The 18,993-nt window shown below is 43.9% G+C and overlaps 1 protein-coding gene across 6 annotated transcripts in view; it reads right to left on the reverse strand.

Annotated features, from left to right (window-relative positions):
- mbd5 (methyl-CpG binding domain protein 5) overlaps positions 1–18,993 on the reverse strand; it is a 294,362-nt gene that overhangs the window by 207,337 nt on the left and 68,032 nt on the right. Inside the window, exon 3 of one of the 6 annotated variants that reach the window (XM_070875346.1) lies at positions 6,826–7,862. The exons of the other annotated variants lie outside the window; for them this stretch is intronic. The gene's annotated coding sequence lies outside the window, so the exon portion shown is untranslated. The remainder of the gene's footprint in view (positions 1–6,825; positions 7,863–18,993) is intronic. 6 annotated transcript variants of the gene reach the window in all.

The following is an 18,993-nucleotide window of genomic DNA, read 5'->3' on the forward strand; positions in this document are numbered from 1 at the left end:
GGGGGGGAGGAAGGAGATTGGGGGGGGGGAGAGGAAGGAGATTGGGGGGGGGAGGAAGGAGATTGGGGGGGGGAGGAAGGAGATTGGGGGGGGAGGAAGGAGATGGGGGGGGGGAGGAAGGAGATTGGGGGGGGGAGGAAGGAGATTGGGAGGGGGGGAGGAAGGAGATTGGGGGGGGGAGGAAGGAGATTGGGGGGGGGGAATGAGATTGGGGGGGGGAAGGAGATTGGGGGGGGGAAGGAGATTGGGGGGGGGAAGGAGATTGGGGGGGGGAAGGAGATTGGGGGGGGGGAAGGAGATTGGGGGGGGGAAGGAGATTGGGGGGGGGAAGGAGATTGGGGGGGGGAAGGAGATTGGGGGGGGGGAAGGAAGGAGATTGGGGGGGGGGAAGGAAGGAGATTGGGGGGGGGGGAAGGAAGGAGATTGGGGGGGGGGGAAGAAGGAGATTGGGGGGGGAGGAAGGGAGGAGATTGGGGGGGGGAGGAAGGAAGGAGATTGGGGGGGGGGAGGAAGGAAGGAGATTGGGGGGGGAGGAAGGAAGGAGATTGGAGGGGGGAGGAAGGAGATTGGAGGGGGGGGAAGGAGATTGGGGGGGGGAGGAAGGAGATTGGGGGGGGGGAGGAAGGGGAAGGAGATTGGGGGGGGGAGGAAAGGAGATTGGGGGGGGGGGAGGAAGGAGATTGGGGGGGGAGGAAGGAGATTGGGGGGGGGGAAGGAGATTGGGGGGGGGGAGGAAGGAGATTGGGGGGGGGGAGAGGAGATGGGGGGGGGGGGAGGAAGGAGATTGGGGGGGGGGGGAAGGAGATTGGGGGGGGAGAGGAAGGAGATTGGGGGGGGGAGGAAGGAAGGAGATTGGGGGGGGAGGAAGGAGATTGGGGGGGGAGGGAGGAGATTGGGGGAGGTGGGAAGGAGATGGGGGAGGGAAGGAAAGGAGTATGGGGGGGGGAAGGAGAAGGGGGAGGGATGCTGAAGCGCGCGGACGAGACTTCGGGCAGGGCCCGCCCCCAGCACCAGATTTACAGGTAGGTGGCGTTGGGTCGGGTCGGGTCGGGGGGGGGGTGGTGGGAGGTCGGGCGGTTCGGTTCGGGGGGAGGGAGGGAGGTCAGGTCGGGGGGAGGGAGGTCAGGTCGGATCCAGTCTGGGGGCGGGGGGGGAAGCGGGTGTCGGGTCCAGTCCGGAGGCGGGGGAGCGGGTGTCGGGTCCGGTCCGGAGGCGGGCAGCGGGAGTCGAGTCGGGTCAGGAGGAAGCAGGAGCTGGCCGTGGGAGGAGCCTTATTCACGCAGCCCCACACAGTTTCGGGCGCCTGGAGCTACTGCACTTGTGCGCCCACTGTAGCGCGCATGTGCAGAGGTCCTGGCATTGTTTTCGACGCAGGCAGCTCCTGCTGCACTGCGCCGAGGGCCAGAGGACCTGCAGGGAGGTGGAGAATCTGGAGGGTTTTTTTAGGCGCACTTTGTGGCGCGAAAAACGGGCGTCCAGGTCGGGACTGCGCCGTTCTAGGCGCGGCTTGAAACTTGGGCCCATGAAGAGGAAGTCATGTTTGACAAATTTGCTGGAGTTCTTTGAGGATGTAACGAACAGAGTGGATAAAGGGGAACCAGTGAATGTGTTGTATTTGGACTCCCAGAAGGCATTTGGCAAGGTGCCACATAAAAGGTTACTGCACAAGATAAAAGTACATGGGATTGGGGGTAATATATTAGCATGGATAAAGGATTGGCTAACTAATTGAGAGTCGGGATAAATGATTCATTCTTTGGTTGGCAATCAGTAACTAGTGGGGTGCCGCAGGGATCAGTGCTGGGACCCCAACTATTTACAATCTACATTAAAGACTTGGAAGAAGGGACCGAGTGTAACATAGCCAAGTTTGCTGACAATACAAAGATGGGAGGAAAAGCAGTGTGAGGAGGACACAAAAAAATCTGCAAAAGGCCATAGACTGGCTAAGTGAGTGGGCAAAAATTTGGCAGATAGAGTATAATGTTGGAAAGTGTGAGGTCATGCACTTTGGCAGAAAATAATCAAAGAGCAGGTTATCATTTAAATGGAGAGAGATTGCAAAGTGCTGCAGTACAGCAGGACCTGGGAGTACTTGTGCAAGAAACACAAAAGGTTAGTATGCAGGTGCAGCAAGTGATCAGGAAGGTCAATGGAATCTTGGCCTTTATCGCAAAGGGGATGGAATATAAAAGCAGGGAAGTCTTGCTACAGTTGTACAGGGTATTGGTGAGGCCACACCTGGAATACTGCGTGCAGTTTTGGTTTCCATATTTACGAAAGGATATACTTGCTTTGGAGGCAGTTCAGAGAAGGTTCATAAGGTTGATTCCTGAGATGAGGGGGTTGTCTTATGAGGAAAGGTTGGGTCTCTACTCGTTGGAATTCAGAAGAATGAGAGATGATCTTATCGAAACGTATAAGATAATGAAGGGGCTTGACAAGGTGGATGCAGAGAGGATGTTTGCACTGACAGGGGAGACTAGAACCAGAGGGCATAATCTTAGAATAAGGGGCCGCCCATTTAAAACTGAGAAGGGGAGAAATTTCTTCTCTCAGAGTTGTGGATCTGTGGAACTCACTGCCTCGGAGAGCTGTGGAAGCTGGGACATTGAATACATTTAAGACGGAAATAGACAGTTTCTTAAACGATAAGGGAATAAGGGGTTATGGAGAGCGGGCAGGGAGGTGGACCTGAGTCCATGATCGGATCAGCCATGATCATATTGAATGGCGGAGCAGGCTTGAGGGACCGTATGGCCTACTCCTGCTCTTATTTCTTATGCTGTTATGTGATACAGATTTTTGAACAATAGGGGAGTCAAAGGTTATGGGGAGCAGGGAGGAAAGTGGAGTTGAGGCCAAGATCAGATCAGCCATGATCTTATTAAATGGCAGAGCAGGCTCGAGGGGTCAAATGACCGACTCTTGCTCCTATTTCTTATGTTCTTATAAAAATTGATTTGAGGGTTTTGTTTGTGAGGGGGAGGGGTGGAGACAGAAACTAAAACAAAAAAAAATTGAGGAAAGATGAAAATCACAAATAATCTGGACAGATCAGCATTAATTATAGATATGTTTTTATAGATCCAAAATGGTTGTACATCCATCCAATAAACAAAGTGAATACTAGCACAAGGTATGCAATCCATAAAGCCAGCAAAACACTAAAACAGAGGACATCATGCTTGATGGTTACATTTTTCTCTTTTGGCTCATCCATATGTCCTTTAGAGTTTTTAGCAGGTTCCAGAGTAGCACTTATTATTTATATAGGGATGCAAAACAGCAAAGCTGAGGTAATTAGAAACACAGATTTCACATCAACATAAGGGAAAGAATCCATTTGTGGTTTACTTACTGCCCCAGTGGGTGCATCAAATGTGACTGCACCAAGAAGATCTCACAAAATGTAGTAGCATGGATGAAAGGTTGGCTGAGGGACAGGAATCAAAGGGCCTGGGGTTTGACTGGCAACAGGTTGGATGTGGTGCACTAGATTCAGTACTGGGTCCACTTTTGTTTACGGAACTCAAAATTTAAATTTTTTGATCAAAAAGGTAGGGAGTGTTTGCAAACAGCTATGAGGATGGCAGGAGATTTCAGTAGGGCACAGACAGGATGGCAGGAGACTTCAGTAGGGCACAAACAGGACGGTAGAATGGCAGATGTAATTTCACACGAAGATGTAATACACAAATTCATTGGGCCAGATTTCATTACACTTGCACATAGACATTTCATGGACTTTCGTACTGGAAGTTCCTGTCATCCAACCAGCTAAAAAGCTCAGCGCCCTCTACACAGCATTTGGATCATCTGTGAACAGGGCAAACAACAAGGGTATCTCCTTAAGCACTCAGATTGAGAGGCGCAGAGTCTCAACCAGGAAGTGTCTGTTACAATATTGAATTCAATATCAAAGGTAGAGAGAGCAAACTAAAGACAGGGAAAGAAAGATTGGAAGAGAGATAAGAGAGACAAAATGAAAAACAAAAATGTATTTGCATTTTTTTAAATCTCCAACAATAATTAATATCTGAAGGAATGAGACACCACATGTGTTGAAGTTAATTTTCAGTGCCAGAGAAGTTGTTTGGGAGTAATTAAAACTTCGTACTCCGTTACAACGGTACTTGCATGGGAATGGACAAGTTTAGTGTGTATATATCAGTTAAGTATAGCAACTAATACAGCAACACCCTTCCATGTATTTCAATGGTGAGTCTCTCGGCAAGATACCATTATAGCACAGCTTTTGAAGGATCAGGGAATCTCTGACAGCAACCTTCTGATTTACGCATTTAACTGCATGCTCGTGCTCGCTGGAAGTTGCTGTTCGATTTAACTTTAATAATGGTGAGACTCACCATTATTTTTACTGTAAAATCAGGCCCATTGGAAAAATGCTGAAAGTGTGTATAAACTAAGTGACCTAGAAGTTTAAATATATAATTCCCTGAAAGCATGAGCACAGGTCGACAAAGTCATGAAAAAGGCCAACGGCATTTTTAATATTATAAATAGCACAGAGTATGAGTAAAGAAGTAATAATAAATTAGTACAAAATAATGGTTAGGCCATATTTACAGTACCGTTTTCAGTTTTGGGCGCTTCTTTATCGAAATAACATTAAAGCGATAGAAAGTACTAAATGTAGGTTCACTTTGATGAGGCAAAGGATGGGAAGTTATAGTTATGGGAGAAGGGAATATTGAAGGGTGATTTAATAGAAGTTTTAGAAATTAAAGCATTTTGATAGGGTGAATAGAGAAAGACGAATTCCTGTGTTTCGGGAGTCAGTGACAAGGGGGAGTCATCAATTTAAAATTGCCACCAAGAAAGTGAAGACCGTGCTTAGGAGCAATTTCTTTATGCAGAGAGTTGCTTGAGCATGGAATGCTTGCCACAAGGAATGGCTGAGGTAGAGACCATTGTATCTTTTAAAGGAATAAGTGGATAAATATTTGAAGTAGAGGAAGATACAGAGCTAATGGGAAGAGGACAGGATGGGGGATTACTTTTGGTTTGCTCTCGTCAAAAGCTGGCATTACATGATGGGCTGAATGGTGTCATTTTGTGCTGTGAGCTGCTATGGTTCGAAAAACGTTCATTTTACAAGATCCCAACAGGTAACACTGAATTATCAACAACTTATATTTATATAATGTAGTAAAACATCCCAAGGCGCTTCGCAGGAGTACTGAAATAAAAAATTTGACAGCGAGCCACACAAGTAGAAAGTAGCGCAGGTGACAAGAGCTATGTTTTAAGAAGCGACTTGAAGGAAGAAAGAGGTGTAGAGAGGCGGAGTGGTTTAGGCAGGGAATTCCAAAGCTTGGGGCCGAGGCAATAAAAGGCACAGCCACCAATGGTGGAGCGATTATAATCAGGGATGCTCAAGAGGGCAGAATTAGAGGAGCGCCGACATCTCGGGGGGTTGTGGGGCTAGGAGATTACAGTGATACAAACAAACTCACTTTACTCTTATAGTTACTGAGGCTGAGGACTAAATGGAGAAATACAAATATTACACAGAGACATGCAAGGTAGTGGCAACTTTTATTCCCGAGTGCCTCTTTGGTTTGTGACTGCAATTCATTTTCATTCAGAGTTCTGAAAATGTCATGCATGTTGGAAAATAAGCTACTATAAGCCTGGAGGCATGTAGCCTTAACCTTACAACCAATGGTGGCATGTAGACCACTGGTTTATTTATCAACTGGTTTAATTTTTTTTTGTAAACCACTACTCGACACATTCCTATTTAGAAAATGTTTTAATATTTAGGTAAAGCATTTAATTAATCGATTACACTGTACGAACAGAATACACGAAGGACCGTCAGTTTATGAAAAATCAAACTATTCTGCCAATTTCACAAGCAGTGAGTACTGCACATTCCATAAAATAACATTTCCCCGTTATCTTTCAGTCACATCTTCCCTGCCCATGATGTCAGAGTAAACCTTCCCCCTCCCAGCTACCCACACGTTTTTAAAAAAAAAAGCACATTACAATTTTAAACTTATAAAATATTTCCAATGCATGGTAATACACCTGTGTAACAAATGGTCTATAAATTCTTTAGATTCTGCATATGGCACACCATTAATTCATGCAATTGACAATTTAGTTATGTCTCTTGGAAGTGCAACTAACTTTCGCCACTCTTATTTTTGATGGCTCCTCTCCCAAGTCTGCTTCACCCAACAGTAGTTTTGGCTTCACTATTTTCACTCATTTTAAGTGGAACTTCATATCATGCCATTACTGAAGCTCCCTGCAAGACGCTTTCCGCTTTTATACCAATCGAAAATTTTAAAATAAAACAAATGCAACAGCGCATTAAAATATTCATAAAGCTGTTTAAGGACAGCTGTTCCCATTTATTCTTATAAACCAAAAAAGGTATAACCAACTGTAAACTATACAGTGCACAGACACATCTGCATTTGACATTTATTGCTTCCTGCAGTTCAGCAAGTGCTTGGCATTCTATCTATATAATTAGAAGTTCTGAGTCTAGTGGATAGGCATAGTGCGTGAGCCAATTGCCCATCCCACTTCAAAGTTTCACAGACGCAACACAAAGTTAACACTGGCAAAGTTCACATATGCAAAAGTATCCATCATGCTAGTTTGATTAACTCAGGTATCAATTATACAAATACAAGAAATTAGTGATAACTGAAGAATACTGACTGCCTCAAATATTACTGAACAGCAAGAAGATATATAAAATAAAATCTCTAACATAAAAATGTTTAAGAATTCACAGCAAAATTATTAAGCTTATCCATTTAATTCTCATTGTTGAACCACCTGCAATGTCTCTTTCGATTGGCCTGCCTCCTCGCTGGAATTCTGCATTTCTGGAATTTGCTTCATCTTACCTCCTGGCATATAAAATCATGCAAGCAGCAGACGAAAACTCCCAGAATACACTCGTCCCTTTGTAGCATTGGGTAAGCACCTTCTTATGCAAAAAGGAAAAAAAAAAGAGGGATGCTTACGAGGAGGGAGCTGTAACATGCTCGGTTGTTGTCAATCACAAAAGAAAAGTTCTCTTGCTACCAAGACACATCTGAATTTTCTCATTAAATAAAACAGATCACTTTCATATACGAGATCTGTGTGAGGGGGAGGTGTAGATTTTTTTTCTCAGAACAGATTCTATTGTTTTCTATTTTCCTGATGCTATTAAAAAAGGTCAGCTTTAAAATGAAGTGAACGAGCAGTGTTTGGACTCTTAAGAGGCATAAAAGGAGCAGAGGTGCGGAGGTCCGGCCCACAGCGAGGCCTCGACCTGCGAGGAACCAACTGCGGCAGGTCGGGGCCATAAAAGGAGCGGAGGTACGGAGGCATAGCACTACAAGGTACAGCGCAAGCTGGTTCAGGAGGGCAACTGGATTGGTCGTCACCAAAGTCCAGGTCACTGTTTGGAGCATGGGCAGGTACAGCAGGAGAGGCGGCAAGCAGCAGAGGAGTGGCGAGAGATTGCAGAGCGAAGTGATCAGGGCCCAGGAGAGGCGTGAGAGTTCGGGGCCCAGAAGAGGCGAGGGCCCAGGGGCAGCATGGGCCAGCCCACACTGCGATATGTGTGCGCACTAGGTCCGTATAGCAGAGCTGGTCTCCAGTCGTATTGGTTAATCCCTGCCACTGGACCAAGAACTAGTTCTGTCAAGCCTGTGTAGTGGCTGGCATGCAACGGCCAGCACACGTTAAAAAAATCGACGAACAAGCATCTTTCACCCTTCAACATGTAGTTCTGGACTGGAATATCAAGTCCTTCATTGGAACACCTGTGAGCTGATCCCTTTTTGGTGTGGAAGCAAGTCACCCTCGATACGAGGGACCACCTAAGAAGAGAAGAGGAGGCAGTAGTTAACTTAACATGATTCCTTCTTCAGGACAGTTTTGGAGAATCCTGGATAGCAAATGTAATGGAAATTATGGAAACTGGGTGTGCACTTGCACTAAGTGTCATCTCTTTTAATGTTCTGGAAAGTTTATTCTAAAATTAATAATTCCCTGAAGGTTCAATGTTAAATTCTGTTCTCGACGACTCCTCTACCCATTCTCTGCTCTCTGAAAACCCCACTTCCCATAACTGAGCTGTGCTCCCCAGCATGGCCTGTGCTAGTTATCACAATCATGCTTCAAGCCACAGACTAATTATGAGATGCCACAAAATACCAGCAAGTTACATAAACACACGTAGAAGCATTATTCATTCTGCACATTTGTTCAGCAACATTTTTTTTCCAAATTTGTGTGGCATGCATTTGAAATTAATCTTTTCCTGGATCTTATACGGACGTTATTTTTCAGATTTCCACAGCATCTTACAAAGCAACTTCCGGAGGCAGGGGAGGGAGAAAAAGATTGTATAATGTTGTGGATTGTACACAGGCCTTTCACTTCTGGAATCAGGATTCAGAACTAAGCCAAGGTCATGGCCCTTCATGAAATAAACGTTGACAATCTTAATCCGGTTCTTAGAAGGTACTGATCCACAACATTAACTGCCCAAAATATGATACTAATTGATAACCCTGGAGAGGCCAGGGAATAGATGTGGGAAATGCCAAATGAGAAGGAGCATGACTCCTCTGACAATATTATAGCTGAAGTGGGAACTCCTGATGTTGACATGTGATGCTCAAAATGGAAAAGTCTTCAATTTCAAAGCACTAATTCAAAAAGAAAATATTTTCTAGGTTCACTGAACTAACTTTGTAGCTGAAACAGAAGCTCTTTGCTTCCCACTTTAGAAATTATATTCAGCTCTCACCTTGTGGCTCACCGAATAGACACGACATGTTGTGGTACTGATCGGGACACACCAGTAAGCTCATGGATTTAATGACCACTCTGCTGTACGAAGTGAACTTAGCCCATGGGAAGGTGGAGGTTGGTGGGGGTGGGTGGAGAAGGAAGTAAAATGGAATTTTAAACTCCCAGTAATCATTATTCTGTTGGACATTCTGCCTTTGTGGGCAGCAGGTGAGGAGAAAATCAGGTTTGGTTGTGATGTTCCTAAACAGTTGAACAGCCTGCCAATACTCACTGACTAGATTCACACATGGAGAATAGATACATGGGCAAGGTACCAAAGGGCTGCTGGCATTCAGCAAATTGTACCCAGCCAGCACTACTTACCGCCTTCAGAAAAGGAGATAATCAAAGATGGTGGAAGGAATCGTTGTTTCTTAAATACAACACATAAATATGCTAGATTGCAAGATTTCAAAATTTACACAAAGTTTCAGAAATATCCCAAGACGTTAAATATAAAATATGAACCATTTCTTAATCACAAAGATGAACACAAGACATGGCTCCAGACTCATGCTGCTCAGGTTGATCAGGGGGATGCAATACTTGCCATCAAACTTACCCATACCCTAGGACTTTGTGGAACAGCATATTAGTTCATTAAGCCTTCCGCCTCAATGGACCACATAGCTGAAGTGGCCACTTGGAAAGTATAATTTTAAAACAAGCAATTTTGGGAATGTTTAATATTTTGCAGTGGAGATACATAATCAGTACATAAATGTTGTTTCCTCGCAGTATAAAACTCTATTCTTTGCCTTTGGTCCCTGGTTAATTCCAGAATTTACATCAGGTCTTACTCTGCAGTTGAGCAGATTTCAATAGAAAGGGCAGAAATTGCTATTGTGGGTACACATATGGCCCAAATCAATACCTTGATTTAGAACTTGATGGAGGAGAGATTTACTTCTTATTCAATATACAGGTTAGCACCAAAGGTTTTTTTGTGGTTGTGATTGTGGTTGTGGTAGGATGGATAGAAAGAGGCAGTAAAGCCTTTATTTTTTGTGTTGTTGTTATGAAATCCTATCATCTTACCAGGCCGTGGACTGCCTATGGTTTAAAAGGAGCAAGAATTCTGCTCCCAACAGCAGGAAGTATCAGACATCGAAACATCGAAAATAGGTGCAGGAGTAGGCCATTCGGCCCTTCGAGCCTGCACCACCATTCAATAAGATCATGGCTGATCGTTCCCTCAGTACCCCTTTCCTGCTTTCTCTCCATACCCCTTGATCCCTTTAGCCATAAGGGCCATATCTAACTCCCTCTTTAATATATCCAATGAACTGGCATCAACAACTCTCTGCGGCAGGGAATTCCACAGGTTAACAACTCTCTGAGTGAAGAAGTTTCTCCTCAGCTCAGTCCTAAACAGCCTGCCCCTTATCCTAAGACTGTGTCTCCTGGTTCTGGACTTTCCCAACATCGGGAACATTCTTCCCGCATCTAACCTGTCCAGTCCTGTCAGAATCTTATACGTTTCTATGAGATCCCCTCTCATCCTTCTAAACTCCAGTGCAGAAAGGCCCAGTTGATCCAGTCTCTCCTCATATGTCAGTCCAGTCATCCCTGGAATCAGTCTGGTGAACCTTCGCTGCACTCCCTCAATAGCAAGAACGTCCTTCCTCAGATTAGGAGACCAAAACTGAACACAATACACAGGTGAGGGGAGGTCTCAGTAAAGCCCTGTACAACTGCAGTAAGACCTCCCTGTTCCGATACTCAAATCCCCTAGCTATGAAGGCCAACATACCATTTGCCTTCTTCACCGTCTGCTGTACCTGCATGCCAACTTTCAATGACTGATGAACCATGACACCCAGGTCTCGTTGCACCTCCCCTTTTCCTAATCTGCCGCCATTCAGATAATATTCTGCATTTGTGTTTTTGCCCCCAAAGTGGATAACCTCACATTTATCCACATTATACTGTATCTGCCATGCATTTGCCCACTCACCTAACCTGTCTAAGTCACCCTGCAGCCTCTTAGCGTCCTCTTCACGGCTCACACCGCCACCCAGTTTAGTGTCATCTGCAAACTTGGAGATATTACACTCAATTCCTTCATCCAAATCATTAATGTATATTGTAAAGGCACTGAGCCCTGAGGCACTCCACTAGTCACTGCCTGCCATTCCGAAAAGGATCCGGTTATCCCGACTCTGCTTCCTGTCTGCCAACCAGTTCTCTATCCACGTCAGTACATTACCCCCAATACCATGTGCTTTGATTTTGCACACCAATCTCTTGTGTGGGACCTTGTCAAAGGCCTTTTGAAAGTCCAAATACACCACATCCACTGGTTCTCCCTTGTCCACTCTACTAGTTACATCCTCAAAAAATTCCAGAAGATTCGTCAAGTAAGATTTCCCTTTCATAAATCCATGCTGACTTGGACCGATCCTGTCACTACTTTCCAAATGCGCTGCTATTTCATCCTTAATGATTGATTCCAACATTTTCACCACTACTGATGTCAGGCCAACAGGTCCATCATTACCCGTTTTCTCTCTCCCTCCTTTTTTTTTTTTAAAAGTGGTGTTACATTAGCTACCCTCCAGTCGATGGGAACTTATCCAGAGTCAATAGAGTGTTGGAAAATGATCACCAATGCATCCACTATTTCTAGGGCCACTTCCTTAAGTACTCTGGGATGCAGATCATCAGGCCCCGGGGATTTATCGGCCTTCAATCCCATCAATTTCCCAAACACAATTTCCCGCCTAATAAGGATATCTTTCAGTTCCTCCTTCTCACTAGACTCTCGGTCCCCTAGTACATCCGGAAGGTTATTTGTGTCTTCCTTCGTGAAGACAGAACCAAAGTATTTGTTCAATTGGTCTGCCATTTTTTTGTTCCCCATTATAAATTCACCTGAATCCAACTGCAAAGGACCTACATTTGTCTTCACTAATCTTTTTCTCTTCACATATCTATAGAAGCTTTTGCAGTCAGTTTTTATGTTCCTGGCAAGCTTCCTCTTGTACTCTATTTTCCCCCTCTTAATTAAACCCTTAGTCCTCCTCTGCTGAATTCTAAATTTCTCCCAGTCCTCAGGTTTGTTGCTTTTTCTGGCCAATTTATATGCCTCTTCCTTGGATTTAACACTTTCCTTAACTTCCATTGTTAGCCACGGTTGAGCCACCTTCTCCGTTTTATTTTTATTCCAGACAGGGATGTACAATTGCTGAAGTTCATCCATGTGATCTTTAAATGTTTGCCATTGCCTATCCACCGTCAACCCTTTAAGTATCATTTGCCAGTCTATTCCAGCCAATTCACGCCTCATACCGTCGAAGTTACCTTTCCTTAAGTTCAGGACCCTAGTTTCTGAATTAACTCTGTCACTCTCCATCTTAATAAAGAATTCTACCATATTATGGTCACTCTTCCCCAAGGGGCCTCGCACAACAACATTGCCAATTAGTCCCTTCTCATTACACATCACCCAGTCTTGGATGGCCAGCTCTCTAGTTGGTTCCTCAACATACTGGTCAAGAAAACCATCCCTAATACACTCCAGGAAATCGTCCTCCACCGCATTGCTACCAGTTTGGTTTGCCCAATCAATATGTAGATTAAAGTCACCCATGATAACTGCTGCACCTTTATTGCACACATCCCTTATTTTTGTTTGATGCTGTCCCCAACCTCACTACTACTGTTTGGTGGTCTGTACACAATTCCCACTAACGTTTTCTGCCCTTTGGTATTCCGCAGCTTTACTCATACCGATTCCACATCATCCAAGCTAATGTCCCTCCATACTATTGCATTAATTTACTCTTTAACCAGCAACGCCACCCCAACTCATTTTCCTTTCTGTCTATCCTTCCTAAATGTTGAATACCTCTGGATGTTGAGTTCCCAACCTTGGTCACCCTGGAGCCATGTCTCCGTGATGCCAATTACATCATATCCGTTAACTGCTATCTGCGCAGTTAATTCGTCCACCTTATTACGAATACTCCTTGCGTTGAGGCACAGTGCCTTCAGGCTTGCTTTTTTAAACACACTTTGCCCCTTTAGAATTTTGCTGTCATGTGGCCCTTTTTGTTTTTTGCCTTCGGTTTCTCTGTCCTCCACTTTTACGATTCTCCTTTCTATCTTTTGCTTCTGCCTCCATTTTATTTCCCTCTGTCTCCCTGCATAGGTTCCCATCCCCCTGCCATATTAGTTTAACTCCTCCCCAACAGCACTAGCAAACACTCCCCCTAGGACATTGGTTCCGGTCCTGCCCAGGTGCAGACAGTCTGGTTTGTACTGGTCCCACCTCCCCCAGAACTGGTTCCAATGTCCCAGGAATTTGAATCCCTTCTGCACCACTCCTGAAGCCACGTATTCATCTGAGCTATCCTGCGATTCTACTCTGACTAGCACGTGGTACTAGTAGCAATCCTGAGTTTACTAATTTTGAGGTCCTACTTTTTAATTTAGCTCTTAGCTCCCTAGATTCGTCTCGTAGGATCTCATCCCGTTTTTTAATCTATATCGTTGGTACCTATATGCATCACGACAATTGGCTGTTCACCCTCCCTTTTCAGAATGTCCTGCACCCGCTCTGAGACATCCTTGACCCTTGCACCAGGGAGGCAACATACCATCCTGGAGTCTCAGTTGTGGCCGCAGAAATGCCTATCTATTCCCCTTGCAATCGAATCCTCTATCACTATAGCTCTCCCACTCTTTTTCCTGCCCTCCTGTGCAGCAGGGCCACCCACGGTGCCATGAACTTGGCTGCTGCTGCTCTCCCATGATGAGTCATCCCCTCAACAGTACCCAAAGCGGTGTATCGGCTTTGCAGGGGGATGACTGCAGGGGTACCTTCCTTGCACTGCTCTTCCTGTTGGTCACCCATTCCCTATCTGGCTGTGTACCCTTTACCTGCGGTAAGACCAACTCGCTAAACGTGCTGTTCACGTCATTCTCAGCATCGTGGATGCTCCAGAGTAAATCCACCCACAGCTCCAGTGGTCCAGGCAGTAGCTCCTTCAAGTTTTCTCGGGAAATGTCCGGTCTCTGAGGCCCTCCTACATCATTTCAACTGAGACAAGTAACTCAGCAGTTTGGGGAAGAAAGAACTTAATTTTTACCAGTCTGGTGCCACACGTTTAACATTTGAATGCACTATACCACAGCATCATTGTGGTGGGGGGGGGGGCGGGGGGGGGGGGGGGGAGTGCAATCTCAATTTTAAAAGGTCATTACATGTGCCAACTCCAAATATTGTACAGTAATTCCACATTTTTCCTTGCACTCCACTTAATTCATACAAAACTCGACCACATGCATCATTTCCAGTAGTTGCGTAATGTAAAAATAGTTCCCAAGCTAGATTTTAAAACTGCTCAATTTCCATTTTACTCTATAGCTGTGTTACCCGCTACTGAAATTAATCATCACAGGAATTTATTTTTGAAATTGACATCAATGGGGTGCACACAGAGCTCATTTTATATTTTAGGATAATTAAAATACAGCACTTTGCAAATCTGCTGGACTTGAAACCTTCATTTGATTTGATTCTTAGTTTCTTGCGCAGAAACAAAGTAAGAGAACATTTTTCACCTCAACCTAATGTCAAGCTACAAGGCCTGGAGAGTGGTATGGCCACAACATGCACTGTGAATGAGCCACAACACAAAAGAATATGGTTAGCCCACACATGCTGCCCAGGTTTAGTGCTCTCTTCCACCATTTTGAAGATTCTGTTGCAAGTCTACAATTATAAGTTAAAAGAAAGTATTTGAAAGAAATTGTGTTTCAGGTTTCCATCTTATTTTTTATAACTTTAAACAAGGTATTACATTTGCTATCCACATGCACACACACACACGGATAAAGCTATAAGCCTATCATCGGTGGATGTGATGTATTTGGATTTTCAGTCGGCATTCGATAAGGTGCCACACAAGAGGTTATTAAACAAGATTAGGGCTCATGAGATTAGGGTAATGTACTAGCATGGATTGAGGATTGGTTAACCGACAGAAAACAGAGAGTAGGAGTCATTTTCAGGTTGGCAGACTATAACTAGTGGGGTGCCGCAAGGATTGGTGCTTGGGCCCCAGCTGTTCACAATCTATGTCGATGAGTTGGATGGGGGGGACCAAATGTAATATATCCAAGTTTGCTGATGATACAAGGCTAGGTGGGAATGTAAGTTGTGAGGAGGATGCAAAGAGGCTTGAAGGGGATATAGACAGACTAAGTGAGTGGACAAGAACATGGCAAATTGAATATAATGTGGAGAAATGTGAAGTTATCCACTTTGGTAGGAAAAATAGAAAAGCAGAGTACTTTTTTGAAAAAATGATGAGAGATTGCGAAATGATGATGTTCAAAGGGACCTGGGTGTCCTTGTATACACATCCAGAAAGTTAACATGCAGGTACAGCAAGCAATTCAGAAAGCAAATGGCATGTTGGCCTTTATTACAAGAGGATTTGAGTACAAGAGTAAATACATCTTACTGTAATTATATAGGGCCCTGGTGAGACCGCATCTGGAGTATTGTGTGCAGTTTTGGTCTCCTCACCCAAGGAAGAATATACTTGCCATAGAGGAAGAGCAACAAAGGTGCACCAGAATGATTCCTGGGATGTGGAGATTGTCCTGAGGAGAGATTGGGTAAACTCGGCCTATATTCCCTGGAGTTTAGAAGAATCTAATTGAAACATGCAAAATTCTTGCAGGGCTTGATAGGATAGTTGGAGACAGGATGTTTCCTCTGGCTGGGGAATCTAAAATTAGGGTCTCAGAATAAGGGGTTGGCCATTTAGGACAGAGGTGAGGAGAAATTTCTTCACTCAGAGGGTGGTGAATCTTTGGAATTCTCTACCCCAGAGGGCTGTAGAGGCTCAGTCATTGAGTATATTCAAGACAGAGATCGACATATTTTTGGATATTAGTGGAATCAAGGGATATGGAGACAGTGCAGGAATGTGGAGTTGAGGTAGAAGATCAGCCATAAACTTATTGAATGGCGGAGCAGGCTCGAGCGGCCAAATAGCCTACTCTTGCTACTTAGGTTTCACTAAAACAACCCAGCATAACTCTGAAACTCCTGTTTCATCTATTCTAAATTTCATGTTCTAGTGACAGTGAAAAGGAGAGAGAAATTAAATATAGTTCCAAATAATTCAATCAGGATGTGGCTAATAAGAACATCTCCTTGACAGACAACATTCCAATCTATTACCATAAGAATTGGACATCAGTTGTGAAATGTTTTAGTTAGTGTGAAAATAGGGGAATTATTTAATTTCTAAGAGTACTTAGGCTACCACTGTATAAGATTTAAATGTTGAGAGCACAATAACTCCCAATTAAGAACGGAAGTTTGTTTTTAAAAAAGTTTGGAATTCCACATAACCCTGTTGTGTTAGGGAAATTGATGGAATTGAAGGCCGATAAATCTCCAGGGCCTGATAGTTTGCATCCCAGAATACTTAAGGAAATGGCCCTAGAAATAGTGGATGCATTGGTGATCATTTTCCAACATTCTATAGACTCTGGATCAGTTCCTATGGATTGGAGGGTAGCTAATGCAACCCCAGGGAATTATTGACCAGTTAGCCTGACATCGGTAGTGGGGAAAATGTTGGAATCAATTATTAAAGATGAAATAGCGCATTTGGAAAACACTGACAGGATCGGTCCAAGTCAGCATGGATTTATAAAAGGGAAATCATGCTGGTCAAATCTTCTAGAATTTTTTGAGAATGTAACTAGTAGAGTGGACAAGGGAGAACCAGTGGATGTGGTGTATTTGGACTTTCAAAAGGCTTTTGACAAGGTCCCACAGAAGAGATTGGTGTGCAAAATTCAAGTACATGGTATTGGGGATAACGTATTCATGTGGATAGAGAACTGGTTGGCAGACAGGAAGCAAAGAGTAGGAATAAACGTTTCCTTTTCAGAATGGCAGGCAGTGACTAGTGGGGTACCGCAAGGTTCAGCGCTGGGACCCCAGCTATTTACAATATACATTCATGATTTAGACGAAGGAATTGAATGTAATATCTCCAAGTTTGCAAATGACACTGAGCTGGGTGGCAGTGAGAGCTGTGAAGAGGATGCTAAGAGGTTGCAGAGTGACTTGGACAGGTTAGGTGAGTGGGCAAATGCATGGCAGATGCAATGCAATGAAGATAAATGTGAGGTTATCCACTTTGGTGGCAAAAACAGCAAAGCAGATTATCTGAATGGTGGCCGATTAGGAAAAGGGGAGGTGCAACGAGACCTGCGTGTCATGGTACATCAGTCATTGAAAGTTGGCATGCAGGTACAGCAGGCGGTGAAGGCAGCAAATGGCATGTTGGCCTTCATAGCGGGAGGATTTGAGTACAGGAGCAGGGAGGTCTTAGTGCAGTTGTACAGGGCCTTGGTGAGGCCACACCTTGAATATTGTGTACAGTTTTGGTCTCCTAATCTGAGGAAGGACATTCTTGCTATTGAGGGAGTGCAGCGAAGGTTCACCAGACTGATTCCTGGGATGGCAGAACTCACATATGAAGAAAGACTGGATCGACTAGTCTTATATTCACTGAATTTAGAAGAATGAGAGGGGATCTCACAGAAACATGTAAAATTCTGACGGGATTGGACAGGTTAGATGCAGGAAGAATGTTCCCGATGTTGGGGAAGTCCAGAACCAGGGGTCACAATCTAAGGATAAGAGATAAGCCATTTAGGACCAAGATGATGAGAAACTTCTTCACTCAAAGAATTGTGAATCTGTGGACTTCTCTACCACAGAAAGTTGTTGAGGCCAGTTCGTTAGATATATTCAAAAGGGAGTTAGATGTGGCCCTTACGGCTAAAGGGATCAAGGGGTATGGAGAGAAAGCAGGAATGGGGTACTGAAGTTGCATGATCAGCCATGATCATATTGAATGGTGGTGCAGGCTCGAAGGTCCGAATAGCCTACTGCTGCACCTATTGTCTGTTTCTATAATTTGATTCAATTTGTTTCCATCAATAAATTAAACTTGAGCTCAAACCTAATGCTGGACACCAGTATTTTAAAAAGCAATCACTCAATTTTAAAAGTTGTGTTATATTAATTTCAAAAATCATTAATAAGGCTGCCAATACAAGTTCTAAAATCTGAGCCGTTGAATTCTTAATCTCAACCACACTGCTACACCAAAAGGGGAGAGCAGTCACAAGGAAAATTTTGCAGGACTGTGGGGAAAGAGCAGGGAAGTGGGACTAATTGGATAGCTCTTTCAAAGAGCTGGCACAGGCACGTTGGGCCTTCTGTGCTGTAGGATTCTATGCAGGCTAGTTTTACACATCTGCTTTTACATATTATGGATTGTTCAGAGCAACAAAGGCAGCGAGGAAGTCACCTGATCAGAATTGGTGTGTAATCAAGTAAGACCAGGATGCAAATGGAAATTACTTTTTACCATTAAAATCTAAACATTGGAGACCCTCCCAGTAGAGATTCTGAATCCTAAGCAGATGGTTACAGATTCAAGTCCAACTACCATTTTGTCTGTTAAACTCACCCACCATCGTTCATTGTTTTAATTTTTTTCATTGCGGGAGAGGGGGGCTGGAAGAAACGGGAGGGGAAAAAATCCAATTCATCCGATGAGAACAATTTCAATCCAATGACCAGAGGAAAAACATCAAATAACAATCTGACTGCCTGGTTAAAAGCAGGTTACATAGCAACAAACGCTGGTTGTCATTTACATTGAGACGTGCCAAATACGGGCAAACCATCTGAATACAGGCTGCAGTGATAAGTTTGCTTGATGCGAAGCCGCACCACCACTGTGTACAGATGTCAAAGTAAATAAATAACACACATTATTGCTAAAGCAAGTATTGCACCAGTACCTTAAATAAGAAATGAAAGTTACATTTAAAGAATTGTTTTTTAATAAGAAATTAAGACCCGATGCAGCCCACAAAAATAACTCAAGAGTTTGATAAATTCTTCTATCTGTACTTGGGCCAAAGATGTGTAGTATTCATGTAGTATTATTAAGAACTAATATAAAAAGGGTCGAAAAAAAGTAAACAAAGAAGCAGATAATAGATATTGTTCACAGAAAGAGACAAAGGTTATATTATTTCACATAGTACACATTACTTAAGATAAAATAACTAACCTTACTATCCCAAAGGTTCCAT

The sequence above is a fragment of the Pristiophorus japonicus genome, chromosome 3 (genome assembly GCF_044704955.1).
Source record: "Pristiophorus japonicus isolate sPriJap1 chromosome 3, sPriJap1.hap1, whole genome shotgun sequence".
NCBI lineage: Eukaryota > Metazoa > Chordata > Chondrichthyes > Pristiophoridae > Pristiophorus > Pristiophorus japonicus.